This window comes from Peromyscus maniculatus, chromosome 9, assembly GCF_049852395.1.
Source record: "Peromyscus maniculatus bairdii isolate BWxNUB_F1_BW_parent chromosome 9, HU_Pman_BW_mat_3.1, whole genome shotgun sequence".
Classification (NCBI taxonomy): domain Eukaryota; kingdom Metazoa; phylum Chordata; class Mammalia; order Rodentia; family Cricetidae; genus Peromyscus; species Peromyscus maniculatus.
In genome coordinates, this window is record NC_134860.1 from 40683953 (window position 1) to 40702598 (window position 18646).

Genomic DNA, 18646 nt, shown 5'->3' on the forward strand with positions numbered 1-18646 from the left:
CTACTTGGAAAAGACTTCTCAGTCAGTGTTAGGTGGCTAGGGCTGCTATAATTAAATATCATAGAGTGAGGGCCTGGAGCAGTAGAAACTTATTCTTTTACAGTTTTGAAGACTGGCAAGTCCAAGATCAGGCTTGATCAGTTTCTGATAAGGGCTCTCTTCCTACCTTTCAGGTGAGGTTTCCCTCTGGGTCCTCACGTGGAATGGAGATAGAAAGCAGCTCTCAAGCATCTCAAGGTCATGAATCCCTTCACAGGCTCTCCACCCTCATGTCCTCATGTAAACCTAGTCACCTCTTACCTAACTGACTCATTTCCAAGCACCATCACATTGAAACTAAAGTATTCAGCACCAGGGATTTGGGGGTGGCGGGGGGGGGGGGGAGGAGACAATTCAATCCATGGCAATGGGCAAACACATTTGCATCTTGATCTTTTGCAGCTTAAAGGATACACTTACAGAGCTATAAATGATCTAGTTAATCAGTAGTCAGCTGTAGTGGCTCATGCCTCTAAAGCCAGCACATGGGAGGCAGAGGCAAGCAGCGCTCTATGAGTTTGAGGCCAGCCAGGTCTACATGGTAAAACCCTGTCTCAAAACAACAGCAGCAACAATAATAATTTGTGGTTAGTCAGTTGAACAATTTCATATGCTTCTATATTTAGACAACTTTTAGATAAGCTCACTGTCCTAACATGACAGAGATGGCAAACAATATTCTATCATCTATCTATCTATCTATCTATCTATCTATCTATCTATCTATCTATCTATCTATCTATTGTCAGTTTATTTTATGAGTATACAAATGAGTGAATGTGTGTCTAGGGGTGTATATATGTGCACCACATGCATGCAGGTTCCTGAGGAGGGCATCATATCCTCTGTTCTCTGAAACTGGACTCATGGCAGCCTCCCTGCGCCCCACCCCCAGTGTGTGTGTGTGTGTGTGTGTGTGTGTGTGTGTGTGTGTGTGCGCGTGTGCACTGAAAATTGAACCTGGGTCTTCTGAAAGGGCAGAAAGAGCACTTAACTGCTGAGCCACCTCTCCAGCCCAGGAAAAAATAATTAACATTATCTATTTGCTTCTCTATAAACTCACTCATGATTCACACTTACGGAGCCCCAAACATATGATTTGTGGGTGTGGGTGCTATGTAATAAGAATATAAAGCCGGGTGGTGGTGGCGGCGGCGGCGGCGGCGGCGGCGGCGGCGGCGGCGGTGGCAGCAGCAGCAGCAGCAGTGGCGCACGCCTTTAATCCCAGCACTCGGGAGGCAGAGGCAGGCGGATCTCTGTGAGTTCGAGGCCAGCCTGGGCTACCAAGTGAGCTCCAGGAAAGGTGCAAAGCTATGCAGAGAAACCCTGTCTCAAAAAACAAAACAAACAAACAAAACAAACAAACAAAAAGAATATAAAATAAACATACAGACACATAAGCCAGGTTCCTGGGACCTAGAAGGAAAATATACTGGTGAGAACTTTGGGGACAATCTACCTTTACTCTCTCTCCCTAGCAATCACCACCCCATCTCCAAATGTGTCTTCTCTTCTAGGCATTCTATGCAAATCTCCATCATCATGGGTTTGCCTGTCCTCCATCAACTCTTCTCTGGTCGTTCTTGGTCTGTGTGATTTTTTTTTTTTTTTTAATGATGCAAACACATCAACTTCTCTAAGTATTTTCTAGTTCTTGCTTCCTGTTACTTTTATGATGAGAAGGAAAATGAGTCTCCTAAAAACCTGGAGCGAGGTAAGATGACGAATACAAATATAACTACATTTCCCATTAATCCTTGCTCTTTAAAAGCAGGAGCCCAAATGCCTTCTTCCGGGAAGGTGGAGATGTCTGCTACTTGAGAGACTGAGGCAGGAAAGCAACCCTTGAGTTCAGGAGTTTGAGGCCATCCTGGGGATAGGATGTAGTCAAGAAGCTTCCACTTAACAGTAGCCAAGAAACCTTCCTCTTAAAGAAATGAAAATTTTTATTTATTTATTTGGAATTTCAGAAAACAAGGACAGAGGTGTGAGAGTTGAGGGCCATAAATAACGACGGTGACTTATTTTTAGAAAAGTTATCAGGAATAGCAGCGTTGAGGGTACCGCTCACATCGGCCATCACAGCCAAAGTCCCGCGGATCATCTGCTTGCACAGTGGATAGAATTATTACCCTTGCATCGGGACCGCTGTCACCCGCCCTCCTTTTTTTACGACATAGGTGGCCAGATGCATAGCGTCGGATCTACTGTGTTTTTATGGCTTACTGTAGATGTCGAGATACTCTCAACACTGCCCTTCATTACGTAATGCCAGTCCCTACGGAGTTAGGAAGCACGGTTTTTGGACAAAGAAAGTGTTGACTTCATCCAGAAGCTGTGATAAATAAAAGACACACTGGGACTTTTAGAGAAGGGGCAGGCCTTTGAAGGGGTAGGGTGGGAAACGAAAACAGGAATTGCTTCAGAATTCCCTTCTGTCTGTGAACCGGGACGCAAACTCGTATTCATACATAACATTCGGAGCACTTTCTCTCTTCCATCCATGGTGCCCTGACCCGGAGCGGTAGGGACTGACGCCTGCTCCCTGATCATCTTGCCAGACTTCTGCAAACCTCAAGCTCCCCTGCTGAGGTCAGAGCCACGTGGAAGAGAGGCCTTCCCTGGTGACTGAAAACAGAGCTTGTCAACCAGCAGGGAGACAAGAGCCAAGCGCTGGGTGAAGGTGGCAGATGAAAGGCTGACGAGATGCTAATGTCGTCCCCTCCAGAGGTGGACAAGTCAGGTACAGCGGGCTTTGTGCTCCTGTACAGTGTGGCTGCAGATGCCCCTGGATGCCGAGTAAGGAGAAGAGTACGCCCAATCCACACAGATTGCTGTAAAGGGCAGCCTTTTCCGCCAGGGAAGAAAAGGATCGCTTTGGGGTGTTGCCCAAGTGAATTCTGGGAACCCATGAAGGGAGCTCTATATGGCACGCAAAGTTATGGAGAACAGACGTACTCATTAATAAAGGGCAAATGTTATAGATATGCATTTTTCTTTCCCTCCCTTTTGGGGCATTCCATTTGTTCCTGCTCTGTCCTGTTTGGCCTTAGCACATTGTATTACACGCAGATAGATACCCTATGTGCCCCAGCATCCCCTGCTGCATAGCTGAATAAGGACAAAATTCTGTGCTCGGAATAGCGGGGGCCGTGAAGGGTCAGAAGAGTCTCAACAAAAGAGCAGGGTGTAAACCCACAGAACTTTGTAAAACTAGGCACTAGCCACCGGCTCAGCTTCTTAAAAGCTCCCCTGTGAGCATCTAGTGAAAGCTGAGCAGAGAAAGTTCCTAGGCTGTGCGGACCTTTATTAACGCGCCAGGGTTCAGAAGAGTTGAGAAGGAGAGCCAAGTCAGAAATTACCATCAGAGGCAGAAGCGCCAAGCTGGCATAAGAGACACAAAGCACCCAAGACAGAAAAAGGGGGGTCGGGGGAGGCTAGGATTTGATTATCTCTGCATCTAAATCCACCTTCCTATGCCGTTCTTTTTATCTTGATAAAGAAAAAAATTATTTATGTCCTGATCTCTCAGCTCTCTTTGCAGCAGACAGAGGCCATTACAGAAAACCACAACCAGTCAATAGACAAGGATATGGAGCCCTGTTCCAGTGACTAGATCTACAAAATAACTCCCACACCCAAGGCTCAGGGAACACCGAAGAAGAGGAGGCAGAAAGATTGTAAGAGCCAGAGCACCAGAGAGTTTGCTGTGAGATGGTTTCTCCTAATGAATGTCAGCAGCCGCAGCCCTAAAATCTCAGGAGCATGACTGCCTGACCACAAGTGAACAGGGATCACAACAGGATGGTAAAGTGGACTGGGGAGAGTCCGCATGCCTCAACCAATACCAAACAACTCCAGGCAACTCAGGAATCCGAGAGTGGGAGAAATAGTCTCACCCAGGGAAGAGCACACCATTGGTTATCCCCTACCAAATGGTCAGCCCTGAAACATACACACAAGTAACACTATACAGACTGAGCAGGCTGTATTTATGTATTTAGGAATATATGCATGTAACAACAATTAATGAACAAAGAGGCTGTGGGTTTGAAAGAGAGCGAGGAGGGACATATGAGAAGGTTTGGAAGAAGAAAGGGAAAGGAGAAATGATGTAACTATATTATAATCTAAAAAATAAAAGAAAAAAGGTTTTTACAAAAAGGTAGCCATGCCGGGCGGTGGTGGCGCACGCCTTTAATCCCAGCACTCGGGAGGCAGAGGCAGGCGGATCTCTGTGAGTTCGAGGCCAGCCTGAACTACTAAGTGAGTCCCAGGAAAGGCGCAAAGCTACACAGGGAAACTCTGTCTTGAAAAACCAAAAAAAAAAAAAAAAAAGGTAGTCATGTTACTGTTCAATTCTTTATTGAACAGGGTTATTTACAAAGTAACATCCAGTCTTAGAAATCTCTGGGTAAGAATTGTACAGGAGAGATCTGGTTACACGTAGATTTGGTAGGTGTCCAGGTCAAATTTTGCCTGCTTTAACAGAATCCCATAGGCTGGTGGCTCCGTCAGGCAGACATACTAACGTACAGAAAATTGGCAGCCTCTACGCCTGCAGATACTTCATATTCTAAACAGTCTACAACTGCATTTCTGGGTCTGCAGTTATTTTTGTTCCTGACGCACAGGCTGATATAATCTAGGATTCTGAAAGAGGTTGCTCTCCATCAATGGCCAGACTCTAGATCTGCGCTGGCCTCTCTCTCCTCCAGTGAATGAGATTTGATAGATGATTGTAATTTTTTTTTTTTGGCAAGAAAAGAACAACTAAGCTGTCGGGCTTCAAATCTTGCTTCGATCACTCACTCACTGTGTGATCTTTGGCAAGTCACCCCACCTCCGGGAATCTCAGTTCCCACATCCCTAAAACTGGAGGAATGGCTGCTACCTAGAAGGTTGAGAATCCAGCACCGTACTTAAGGCTCTTAGGCCAACCCAGCAATCCAAGTGCAGAGGCTCATGCAGTAGAAGGAGTTTGGAAATCCTACTTCAAATAGTCTTTATTCATTTCTTTAAAATGTCCTCTTTGGGTTTCTTTGTGTCCTCTTTGACACTTCTACCCTCGGTCCACACACTTCCCCACACCAACCTATACCTGATACTCTCAAACTCAGAAGACAAGATGCTCGGAAGCGAGGGACCACTGAGGACGGAGCACTCTGGATGGATCTCCAGAACACCATGCTGAGTCCGAGCCTCACTCAGGAGGTTAGATATTGCATGCCTCTGCTTAACCGACACTCTGGAAAAGGCAATAAATGAGAAGGATGTCATCATGGAGGCATGAACTGCAAAAGGGGGTAATAAAACTGGGGAACTGATGCCATCAACCCACAGTTTTATCACAACAGTGACTTTGACGTATACAGTGGTCAAATCTCACATAACTATACTTTTTAAAGGGTAAATTTTGTTTTGTGCCAATCATACATTCTTCTTCTTCAAAATAAATGATAAGAGACCAAGATGTACTACAAAGGTGATTGTTTAAAGAATAACAATATCACGACAGTCTTATTGCTCATTCTGTAACACATAAGCGGAGGCAGCATGTACAGACCAGTGTCTCACTTCACACTTGGACCTTCTCCTTCCATTCTGGGAGCGGAGCTCCAACAGCCCCAAAACTTTAGTCAGCTGCTGGGTACTCTGACAGAATTATCCGTTGCTCACAGTTGTCTTGCAGTAAGCACTAGAATACTGTCATCGTCATTGTTTTGTGTCATTGACTAACCCTGTCATGAGCAAAGAACATCGAAGGACGGAAGAAGCTTTGAAGATAAGAATGAGCGAAGGTGGGTCCCTCTTGTCTGGTGAAATCAGCATTCTACCCAGACAGCTTCATCCTAGCTGTGTGTCTCCATGGGATTGGTGGATCTGGAAGCCTGTACTTTAGTCTAGGCACACACTGCATTTTTTTTCTGCTTTACCTCAAAACCATTTTTATCCCTTGGTTACTTTTCTATTGCTGTGAAGAGACACTAAGGATAGCCAAGGCAACTTATAAAAAAGCATTTCAATTTGGAGCTTGCATACAGTTTCAGAGGGTGAGTCCACAACCATTATGGTAGGGAGCATGGTGGCAGGCAGGCAGGCACTGAAGCTGTGGCTAAGAGCTTACATCTAATCAACAAGCAGGAGGGGGGAGGGGAGGAGGGAGGGAGGGAGGATGGGAGGGAGGGAGGGAGAGAGGGAGAGGGAGAGGAGAGAGAGAGAGAGAGAGAGAGAGAGAGAGAGAGAGAGAGAGAGAGAGAGAGAGAGAGAGAGAGAGAGAACTAATTGGGAATAGCATTGGCTTTTGAAATCTCGAAGTCCACCTCCAGCAACACACATCCTCCAACAATGCCACACCTCCTAATCTTTACCAAAGAGTAAGTTTGGTAAAACAGTTCCACCAACTGGGAACCAAGCATTCAAAAGTATAAGCCTGGCTGGGCAGTGGCGGCACACACCTTTAATCCCAGCACTTGGGAGGTAGAGCCAGTCTGATCTCTGTGAGTTCAAGGACAGCCTGGTCTACAGAGCAAGATCCAAGACAGGCACCAAAACTACACAGAGAAACCCTGTCTCAAAACAACACCACCAACAAAAAGTATGAGCCTATGGGGGTCATTTTCATTCAAAGCACCGTGATCCCTTATAGTTTATCATGAAGAAACCTTGTTTCTATCTGTGCCTGATGTATCTTTCCATCATTCATGTCTCCCAGGACCTCTATGGACCCTTCTCCATAGATTCTACCTTCAACAGTAAATTAGAGGCAGCAACTTCAGCCTTTTTGGCAAGTCTCCTCTTAGTTGGGTACAGGTTTAACTCTGCCCTTTGGATACAGCCTAAGTTTTCAGTTCCAAGACTTCTGAGGATGCTCTCTCCTCCATAGATGCCACCCCCCACTGGGCCCCACTCTCCTGAAACTCTCTCTACACTCTGAGTTTAACTCCTTCATTTTGCTACGTGAACCCCATCTCATCACCTTAGAGGTTTAGAGCTGACACTTGATAAAGAGAAATGAAAACTACCTTCATTGGTCTATTCTCTAGTCAAACAACCAGAATAGTGGTCCAAGCTTTCAGAGGACTGTAAATGACATCTCTTACATTACATGCCATGAGACAGTTTGGCTTCATTCATTAATCCCCTTTCGTTATATTATGTAAACAAATATCTCCATCTCCTCTAGCCAGCAGTATCCTAAGTCTTAAAGCCGGGTTCCATCACCACATATATTAAGTCCCATGACACCATCTCTTACCCTGCACCATAGCAAACAGGCTCAGTATAAACACCTGCATCTGATCACTTTGTTCCAAGAGAAGATGTCACACAGGCACACACACTGAGGATCAGGAAAATACTTTGCTCCACAAGGAAGAAAGTATGGGTAGCTCTATATAAAGATCTACACAAGCACAGCACCAGAGGAGAAACCCCCTCCATACACATAGTTCATGCAAAGGTTCCCAGATGTCACTCAGACACCAGGGCCCTCTGGACTGTGTCAACTACTGGAGCTTTGCCCAGGAGTCTGCACAGTAAGATTTCTCTCTAGGGCATTCTGATACTTGACCAAGTTGGGAAACCCTGTGGCCAGAAGCTCTATCAGAAAGGAAGCCTGGCACTGCCTACAGCAGTTCACGTGATCCCCTGAGTCCATGTGATCGACTATTGGTATGAGCACTCTGCAGACAAGAATGCTGAGGCTGAGGGACAGGCCATCCTCCTCCATAGGTGGTGGAGTAGACTGTTTCACAGAGTCCACAGGTTTCAACACAACTATTAAAAGCTAACAAAACATTAAGACACATGGAAGGAATGAAGGAGGAAGAGAGGAGAGGCTGAGAAGAAAATCACTCTAAGGGAATCAGTAGGTTACTATGAAAACCGGATATGAGTTCTGGCCACTAGAGGTAGGCGCGGAGCCCGGGGAAAGCTGTACTTCAGGGCTGTACAATGACTGGCATCTGAGGCTCTGCTTTGTTCTACATGGGGTCTTGCTACCTAGCCCAGGCTGGCCTCAGACTCTAAATTCTCCTGCCCCAGCTTCCAGAGTGCCCAAGTGAATCTTAATGACAGTCTGGAAAAAATGAAAATGCTATCAGGAAAGAACAAATTGTTTACAAGAGAGTATGATGGAAAAATTAGTCTAACCTTTAACATGAGTTAACTGTTCACAAGGAACAATGTAGAAAATTCCACCAACATTTCTTTTAAGGGTGTGCCTAGACCACTGTGCATTATTTCCTATTGTCTTAAGGCCTCCTTCTTGTCTAACCTAGATGACAACTGTAATGTCATGCTTATTTCTAAACCATTAATAAAACCAGGATCCTTGAAAAATCCTTTCAGAGCCAGAACACCGAGTGTATTCAGATCCAAGAGGACGGGGCTGATAATATCTAGTCTAGACGTAGGGATCCATCAAAGGAGGCACAATTAGAATCTTTTAATCTAAAGTGGGTGTCTTGAAATGCGTCTTTCTGAGAATCCAATTTTAACGTGTCGTTTTTGTAAAAGGAGAGAGCCCGGGCTTTCTCAGGAGACTAGACCATTTCACTGTGTCCACGTTGTGCCCACCAACGACTGAACCTGTGACTGGCAGGCAGAATTCCATCTGCAACAGCTGTGGGGCTCTGCATAGCACATCAGCATAAATGCTGAGGGGCTGGGTACCCCTGTTCCGAGCCAGGAAGGACTTTTCTGAGGTCCCACCAGAATAGTCACAGACCCAGCATTATTTAACATGATGGTGACTTGGCTTATGCGGCTAAAGGGATGACCTGTGGCTGACCTGTTTTCACAAAGGACAACTACTTACTAGAATTAAAGTAAAAAAAAAAATTCTCCCCCTCTGGAGAACTCTACCACTAAGTAATCTTGTCACAAAGGCCACAGCTTGCGATGTGGCTGCTAAAGACTCACTGGTATCATTATAGAGAGGAAAAGGCCAGCAATCCAATTAAGTTATAATAAGCTGAACTATTTCAGGTGCTTTTAATCAACTCCCTTCTTACTCTAAGTCCTAGGGAAGGTCTTCAGGGCCGAGAGAGGGGCCGGATACAGTTAACACAAACGAGTGATTGCTGAGTGGTTTGAATGAAGGTAGGAGGTCTACCTGAGAGAATAAGCCTGGCCTCCTCATCCCCGGGACCTCATCTTGTGCCCTTACACACCTGACCATAACATTCTTTGGAAACACTCAAGGATCTGAAGTGTGTCCCTTCTTGCCTCGAATTCATTGTCACTGAATGGTCTTTTCCAACATAAACCTGGGAGTGCCGGTGCCTAGACAAAAGTCTTCCATGGCTTTTCAGTCGGTGTTGATTGAGGCATCATGGAAAGTAAGCACTTCCCATCCAACCCCAAACCACCTCTTCCATCCACAGTGTGACCCTAGCAACACACTCTAGCCTTCTACTTCCCTGATGCCGAATCTTTCCTACCACACAGCCATGCTCTGTCCTTCCTCATGCCTCTAACCCACCAGTTACCCTAACTCACACAGCCCCCTCTCCCCCACCCCCTCAGTTCTGTCTGTAGCATAGATTCTCTGGGTAACCCGGGCAGAGTAAGTTCATCTCCCTGTATGTCCTTACCTCCGTCCCTGCCTCTCTGCTCCTCAACAGTGCTTAATGGCTGTCCCCAGCTACTCAATTGGTTTGACTGAAGACATTCAAGCCTCTGAGGTAAACACAGGGACTAATTTTAACTTGCAAATGGCTGCTACTGACTGTTTCTCATCTGCTCTTTTGTCTCTCTGGGCAGCAGGCTCCTACAACAACATTTTGTTCTAAGTCATAACTCTTCAGTCACTTGTGTTTCTTAAAACACTTTGGTCCTGTAAACTATTGAATATTTGGCTCAGACCTCTCTCCTCCCCAGGGAAGCCTACATGAAGCAACTCAGTGGCAGATCCACTCGGTGACACTGTCCCTTTCTTTCTTATGGAGTGTGAAGGAGAGGAAGAGAAAGGACCCCTCTGTCCTGGTTTTTTCACTGCCTTCAGTGGTGGCAGGGCTGCGAAAATTCTGCTGTTTTCCACAGCTGGGCTTGGGGAGAGCATCCGATCACGAGTAAACATGTGTTGGCCTTCAATCTCTACTCAGGAGAACATCATGCCAAGAAAGTCTCTCATTCAGTCTGGGGAGACGGTTCAATGAATGGGTAAAATGCTTGTGTGCAAGCAGGGTGACCTGCGTTCAGAGCCACAACACCCACTTCAAACAAACAAATAAGCACCCCAGAACTGGAAAGCAGAGTCGGGAAGGTCCTAGAGGTTTGCCCGCCAGCCAGTCTACCCAACTGGTGAGTTCTGTCTCAATAAAACAAGTTGGAGAGTCATAGAGGAAGACATCTAACATCACAAGTCCCAGCCTCCACATGCAAACACACATCAGCATGCATGCATGCATGCATACATACTCACATATGTACCACAAACCCTTCCCAAAGTTCCCTAACCACTGATGACTCCTTCTAAGGAGACTCAATGGCACATTCCAGCTCACCCCAACCTAGAGGCCCCCACCCCCACTGCTCTTCATGCTTCTTTGCCTCTTCTCATAATGTTTTCATAAAACAAACTCAACTTCCAGTGGATTTTATTGTTAGAGAATTTCACCTATCAGAACTATAGAACGAATAACAAAATCTTGAAAAGGAAAACATGCGCTCATGTACTCAGGTTTAAAATACAAGGTATCTTATTTACTGTGGGGTCTTTCTTCATCATTTTCTTTTCCCTGTTGGTTCTTTCAGGAATTTGTCTGAGATCAATTAGGGATCTTAAAAATTATACAACTTTAAACACAAATAAAAGTCCACGTATCTTTATATTGGATTTTAGACTCAATCTGGCCCCATGTTTCTCAAAATATGTTCTGAAAACACAAACGATGTGCTGAGAAGACCGTGTTCAGTGGTCAAATATATTTGGGAGACACTATGTTCTCTAGACTCGTCTCTTGGAGAATCATCATATTAGAATATCAACAAACCTTGTCAGGTCCTGCAGTAAGTGAATCTGATAGATACTCCAGGACTTAGAACTGCACAAAATTATTAAAGCTCTTAATTTCCTGTCCCAGTCTTGTAGTTACATTAGTATTGCTGTAATAGGACATCATGGCCAAGGCAACTTATAGAAGAGTTTGTTGGGGGCTTACAGTTTCTGAGGGTTATCGTCCATGACCATGGTGGGGAGCATGACAGCAGTCAGGCGGCCATGGTGCTGGAGCAGTAGCTGACAGCTTACATCTTGAGACACAACTAGGAGGTAGAGAGGAAGACATTGGTAATGGTGTGGGCTTTTGAAACTTCAAAGCCTGCTTTCCTAAATATACCTCCTTTAATGAGGCCACACCTCCTAATCCTTCCCAGATAGTTCCACCAACTGAGAACCAATCATTCAACCATTTGAGCTTATGGGGCCTATTCTTACTCAAACCACACACCACGTGACATTTACTGATCCATTTTGGAGCATGCTCACTTTAGGATGAGTACTAGAAAGAATGCAAGAAATGCCCTTACAGGAATCTGTTTGTACTCTGTAGTTCCAGTGGCCTTGAGGTCTGTCTGGGTATCATGGGTCAGGTACTAAGATCTGAATAAAGGAGAGGTTGGAATCCACTGCTTCATCAACTCTGATAAGACAGATTTTAGAAGGGACCTTGGGGTTCCAGCAGTTTATCTGTGTGCATTTTAGAAAACCTAGGAAAATTCTACCGTTAGATTTTTAAAACATGAAGATTTTGTCAAAAGGCAGGAAGATATTTTGTAGAAAAGTCAAAAAATGATTTTAAACCATGTATTCTGAAGTACAATGATGAAAAGTCCAGATGAATTATCAACAATTTTAGTTTTTTGCAAAATTATAGTAGTACATATTTTACATTTTTTCCGTCAAACAAGTGCACTATGGAATTACTAAGGTAAATATTTAGGTTATGATAATTAGAGAAATCCAGAGTGACCAATTTTTGGTAGGCAGTTTTAATCAGGGAGTTACATATCAATAAAAGGGAGAATAAAAATAGTTAATATTTTGTGGTTAATTTTACAAAATCATTGGATAGAAATAAAACTTACACATGACCAAACATGAAATGAAAACATTTGGAATCTTCACTCTGTTCTTTTAGAGTTAAACAAATGCATTCTGAAAAGAGTCCACAAGACCTGGTTTTTGTTTTGCTTTGAGGCTAACTTAATTTTTTCATGCCTATTAAGTCAGATTTCCTCTGGGTGGGACGGATTGCTGGAGGGCTCCAGCTACCTGAGAAAGGCATCTGTCTTCCTGTCGCCATGCCAACTGCTCGGGATCTCCCTCTTTTTTCCCCAGTGGGAACAGCACACTCCCCCACCTCGGGAGGAGCACTGTTTCTAACTACATTTGGCCCCTTCCCTCGCTTTTTGTGTGAGACTAGAAAACTGGCGATGAAATTGTCTTTTCGAATATGATTTTCGTTCTGTTTTGTTTCCTTGCTTTTCTTTCTGACGTCTTTGTGTGGTAGAGCCGGCTGGGATCCCACGGCATTCACATGGCAACCAGGAAATCAGTCATTGGCGTTGCCTTGGTAACCAGAGTGGGGGAAGGGAAAGGTCCATTTATCACAGTAGGCTGTGTCCCTTGTTGGAAGCCTACAGAATTTTTAGACAAAGGTCATTCTGAATACAGCAACCAAAAGAAAGCAAAAGGAAGAAAAGAAGGGAAGGAAGGAAGGAAGGAAGGAAGGAAGGAAGGAAGGAAGGAAGGAAGGAAGGAAGGAAGGAAGGAAGGAAAGCAGGAAGAAAGACCCCCAAACTCTGGCCTCAGGACAGGCTTGTGTGTGTGTGTGTGTGTGTGTGTGTGTGTGTGTGTGTGTGTGTGTGTGTGTGTGTGTGTGTGTGTGTGTGTGTGTGTGTCCTCTGCACAGGACACAGGGCTCTGACAAGTCAAGTCAGCTGAAGGAAGTCTGTGATCACTTAGCCCAGTGAGGCAGGAAGCCTTGTTGCTTGCGGAAAGCTCACCTTGGTTGCCTGGGGTACCACTTTACTTTTATGGTTGCTGCGGAAACAGAGCTCGGGGTACAGTCCTGAGAAAAACAGACGCGTCCATTGAGTCTTCTTTCCCGTCACATATATTAAGGACAGCGGTTCTCAACCAGTGTGTGTGTTGGGGGGGGAGGACGGATAGGGAGGGGTTATCAAATGACCCTTTCACAGGAGTCACATCTCAGATATCCTGCATATCAGACATGTACATCACAGTTCATAACAGTAGCAAAATCACAGTGATGAGTAGCTGGGAGTCACCACAACGTGCGGAGCTGTATTAAAGGGTCGCAGCATTAGGAAGGTTGAAGATCACCGGGTTCGGAATAATCAGCTTTCAAATTCAAAGTGGACAAGGCTAAGCACGGTGATGTCTCTTTTATAAGCCTGGTCATTAGGCTCTTCAATGAGGAAAATGAGGCAGATTTATGTTTGGTAACAAAGAGGAGTCTAGACGCCCGTTGGGCACAGACTTTCCTCCTGGATTTCCTGGTGTGACTTTTAGAGGAAGATTATCAAGAGTCCAATCGCACTCTAAGGTCGAGGAAACATAATTTGCTTTTAAAAGTTTTTTTATTGGCAACACTAGAACAAGCCAAGAGATAGGACCGCTGTGGCTGTAAAAGCCTTTTTCTTGTAAAATAACATCTTCCTTTAAAAAAAAAGTAGGTCGCTCTTTACCCCCTTACAAGCTGAGAGGAGGAAATTGTTGACTTCCTCCTCCTCTGCAAACTGTCCCCTCCCACCCCTCTGCTTCCATCTCTGCACAGGGCTCCACCACCCATCATTCACTTCCCACCCCTCTGTTTCCATCTCTGCACAGGGCTCCACCACCCATCATTCACTTCCCACCCCTCTGCTTCCACCTCTGCACAGGGCTCCACCACCCATCATTCACTTCCCACCCCTCTGTTTCCATCTCTGCACAGGGCTCCACCACCCATCATTCACTTCGAACCTTTCTTCCTCCTCCTCTCCTTCTCTCACATCCAATTTAGCAGCAAATTCTCACAACCTTATTTTGAAAATACACCCTGACTCTCTTCTCTGAGCCCTCAATATCTGTCATCCTGAACCACGCTCGCACAATCTTAAAAAAAAAAAAAAAAAAAAGCTCCCTATGGCACTTGCACAGCTTCCCTTTTGAAAACCCTTACTCTCGTGTTATCAGGCAATTCAGACCAGGCCATGCCCAGCCTGTCCCCCACTCTGCCCCACTGCTGAGCGTCACATTCACTAACCGGCCCTCGACCACCAAACCTGTTCCGATGTGGCTCCTGATGACGTCCCATTCTCACACCCTAGCTCTCTCACACTTGTGCATTCCTTACCCATGTTCACTCTTCTGTGCTCCTTGGAAACATCTGCTGATCCCAGGGGCTTCACGCTTGTTGAACACTGTGCCCTGGAAATGAGAAGCCTCCCCCCGCCCCCATTATCTATTCAGAGAGCCTCCCCTACAGGAAAACATTCATTTCTACTCTGGAGACAGAAGGCAGGCGATTTTTTCCCCCAAGAGTGAAGGGACTAGTCACATTGGTGTGTGCAGGGTTAAGGGAACCACAGCAAGATCCATCGCCACAACCAAGACCTGAAGGAGCTAGGGTTGCAGGATCACAAACAGCTGCAGTCCTGGAAGCAGTGGCCATGCCCAGAGGACTTGTGGCTTTTGCGGAAGGAAATCAGAACCAAAGCAATGTGGTAAGGGACATGCTGACCTCACTCCTGCCCATTGGCCAAACACAGACGGAAAGGCAGAGGCAGAAAGAGTGATAGAGAGTTAGCGCACCATGACTTTCCCTAACACAGGAGCGGGACATCAACTATTTTTCATTGTTTCTGTGGGTCAGGAATTTGGGAGCTCATCTTTGTACTTCCAGCCCCTTCTCACCTAATGCTATCCAGTCAGAATGCCAGTTATTTGAAAGCTTGCCCCGATTGGAGAGTCTCCTCCCAAGATGGCTCACTTACAAGATTATCAGGGCGCTGCGGGCTCTTGACAGGGGATCTAAGATCCTTTCTCTCTCCACAGGGCTGGCTGCCTGAGTGCCCTCAGAACATGACACCCAGGGCCTCTGACTGGTCGATCTGAGAGGCCACGGTGGGAGCTGTTGTACATTTTGTGGCTTACACGTGTAAGTCTCATAGGTAAGTTCAATGCAAGTGTGAATAGAAAGGGACAAGAATGGCCAGGATAGAAGACCCATCTTGAAGAGTCTGTAGGCAGAGAACAGAGCAAAGAAAACTAGGGGATGGATTAGAAAGAGCGGGGGAAGAGAAAGATCAAAGAAAAAAATCAGCACAGCCAGCATGCTTTGAAGACCGTCTTCCTTAAAATAGAGCATGTGTTCATGCCACTCTGTCCCTTTACTGTTTTATTTTCCTTCACAAGGTTTAATGATACACGATATATATTTATCTGTTAACCATTTTCTTTGTTGGTTCCCTTTGATCGCATAAACTTCGTGAAACAAGTGACATATTCTATTTTGTTCCTTAGCAAGTTCTTAATAAGTATTTGCATGTTTGAATATATAATTATATCCAGTTTTAGAGAAAAAGCAAGTGCTACTAAATGACTAATTCCAGCAATATTTCCATTCCTTTTAAACTGAATTTATTTTCTTCCTTCTCACCTAAAGAGTGAAGTAATACTCTTGGGTGAATTCAGTTTTGTCTGAGCCCCCTTTTAGAGGCTGTTACATGTTGTCTATTTTCCCTCCTCAGTTTCTTCTACTTTCATTTGAAAAGTGTATTGTTACTAGGCAATGGTGGTGCATGCCTTTAATCCCAGCACTTGGGAGGCAGAGGCAGGCAGATCTCTGTGAGTTTGAGGTCAGTCTGGTCTACAGAGTGAGTTCCAGGACAAGCTCCAAAGCTATACAGAGAACCCTGTCTCAAAAAACCAAAACCAAAAATAAATAAATAAATAAATAAATAAATAAATAAATAAATAAATAAATAAATAAAAGTGTGTTGTTTTGTCTCAGGTAAGAGGAGGTCCTGAATTTTAGAAGCAACTGTTTACCTTTCTCCCTCTTAAAATAAGAACACATGAGGGCTGGAGAGATGGCTCAGAGGTTAAGAACACTGGCTGTTCTTCCAGTGGTCCTGAGTTCAATTCCCATCAACCACATGGTGGCTCACAACCATCTACAATGAGATCTGGTGCCCTCTTCTGGCCTGCAGGCTAAACACTCATTGTAAACATAATAAATAAATAAATCTTTTAAAAAAAATAAGAACACATGAAATTGGGTTTTGTTTGTATGCCTGTCTTTGAGTTATCTTTTTGGAGATTTTATTTTAAAGTAGGTCTTCAGGAGACAAATCCTTCTTGTCCTTCTCGAAATATGCCAACAGTACCTGGGGGAATGTCTTGTCCTTTGCAGGACAGACAAGCTGTGGAAGATTGCTGACTCTCAGTTACTGATACCAGGAGACAAGAGCTCACAGTGTGAGAAGCATGTCTTCATGGGCACCAGGGAGTTACTCCAGTTGATGGATCCAAACATGGTGGCAGCCTCAGGGTCGACACACCCATCTATCTGTGCAAGGATAGGTTTCTCCCCGTCAGTCCCCAAAAGCACCTGTAGATGAACCACTTTCCAGGCACCAAGTGGGGAGAAACCAGTCCCTCAGGGTATGAAGCAATTTCCTTTGGGTGAGGGAGACAGTCTAGTATCAAAAGGTACGACCTGATGCCGTGACCACAGATTCATTGCTGCACGCCAGACACCGAAGTCCTCACCAGCAACCCTTCACCTCAACACCATATCCAGGAGCTTTGACAATTGTGGTTACTATGGTTAGCAGTGGTAATAGTGGTGTGTGTATGTGGGGCGTGGGGTACACATGAGTGTGTACCTGCCCCAGTGCTTGTGTGGGTATCAGAGGACAACTCTGGGAGCTGGTTCTCTTCTTTTACCTTTATGTGGGTTCCAGAGATTGAGCTCAAGGTGGTTGGGCTTGCATGGCCAAGTTCATCTCAGTTCTACCCACTGAGCCATCCTGTTAGCCTAGAAGCTGTGAGTCTAATCCATACTAAATTCCATCATTTACTTAATATGATAAATAGTCTCTGTTATTTCTGGGGTTCTTTGTTCATCCACGTAGCAAAGATTTAATGCCTACTGTGCTTTCTAGGTACTGGACACTCTGGAGACGCTGGCTAGTCAGAATAACCTCATTGTGACTGGTATCTCCAGTGTCTCCTCAAAGTCTGATGTGTTGAAGGCTTGGTTCCAGGCTGATGGGAAGTAGTTGGATTATGACAATCCACCAAAATGTGAACAAGCTGCATGGCAAGGTCCTGCCTCCAGGCACCCAGTCACTTCAGCCACCATGTCCCCATGAAGATAGACTATATCCCCGACCATAAGGCAGAATCTCTCATACCTTAAATTGCTTCTGTCAGGTATGCGGCCTCAGCGAATATTCAGAATTTGGTTTTCTGCAGGGGGTGGGGTTGTTTCTTTACACTCTGGCCAAGCTCTCATTTTGGACTTTCTTCCCACCCACGCCCCCTTCAAGGTACCCCAAGAAATACAAAAGCTTGAGACTTTCTGCTACAGTTGTTGTTTGCTCAATACACAGACATCTATGAACTACCTGCTACATTGGTTAAGAAAAAACAAAGGGACCCAAACCAGAGGGGCAAGACAGGCATACAGCAGATGAGCACTGAAACAACCAGTGTTGAAGCAGCAAGGCAGAATGCCTCACAAAGGAGAGAACCCGCTCTGCTTACATGGCCAGGGGATGGATGGATGGATATATGGATATATGTAATTTTTTTTTCTTTTCTTACTGCTCTGACAAAATACTCGACAAAAGCAACTCCAGGAAGGAGGGTCTATCGTGGTTCACATTTAGAGGGTGTCATCTGTCATGGTTGGGACAGCACATGGTGGAGGAAGTATGCAGCATCTGGCCACGGGAAGCAGGAAGATGTGAGAGTTGGACCTCAGCCAGCCTTCTGCCTTTCCCCTTCTAATTCAGTCTGGGCTCCCATCCTAGGGAATGGTGCTCCCCACATTTTGGGTGCATCTCCCTCCCTCAGTGAGGCACCCCGGGAAACACCTTCACAGGCACATCCTGAGATGTCTCCTGGGGTGATTTGAAACCCAGTCAGGTTGATAACAAAAGTTAGCCATCACAAAAGGCCTTTAGGAAAGGCTGTCTTGAATGATAAACAGGGGCTTTCCAGACTGCATGGGGAGAAGGATGAGGGAGGGTGTGTGTGGAGACAGGGATGGTAGGTGTCAAGGTACAGAGGTGTGGGCGGAAGCAGGCTCTACCACTCACCCACTGGGATGGCAGACATGGGATAGAAAGAGACAATGAGGCTGGAGTGTGGACAGGTGACATCATGTAGGGTCTTGTGTGCTGTGCAAAGAGGTTCAGGGCCTGTGTCTCCTAAGCCCTGGGGAGGGCAGAAAGGGGGGAATGAAAACGGGGCGGTGTAGTGATCAACTCTTCTTGGAACTGTAATTCTGGGGAGGATGGCTTAGAAGAATGGCTGGAGGTAGAAGTACATATTTGGGACATTGCAGCACATAGTAGGGAC

General features: G+C 45.4%; 1 long non-coding RNA gene across 1 annotated transcript; it reads right to left on the reverse strand.

The window, feature by feature from the left end:
• Window positions 1-4389: 4389 nt before the first annotated feature.
• LOC143267149 (uncharacterized) lies at window positions 4390-12554 on the reverse strand. Its single transcript, XR_013042061.1, has 3 exons — window positions 12320-12554; window positions 11208-11310; window positions 4390-5287 (listed from the first exon to the last, which is right to left on the reverse strand). It is a non-coding gene; the product is annotated as an uncharacterized LOC143267149 (long non-coding RNA).
• Between the last annotated feature and the right edge of the window lie 6092 nt (window positions 12555-18646).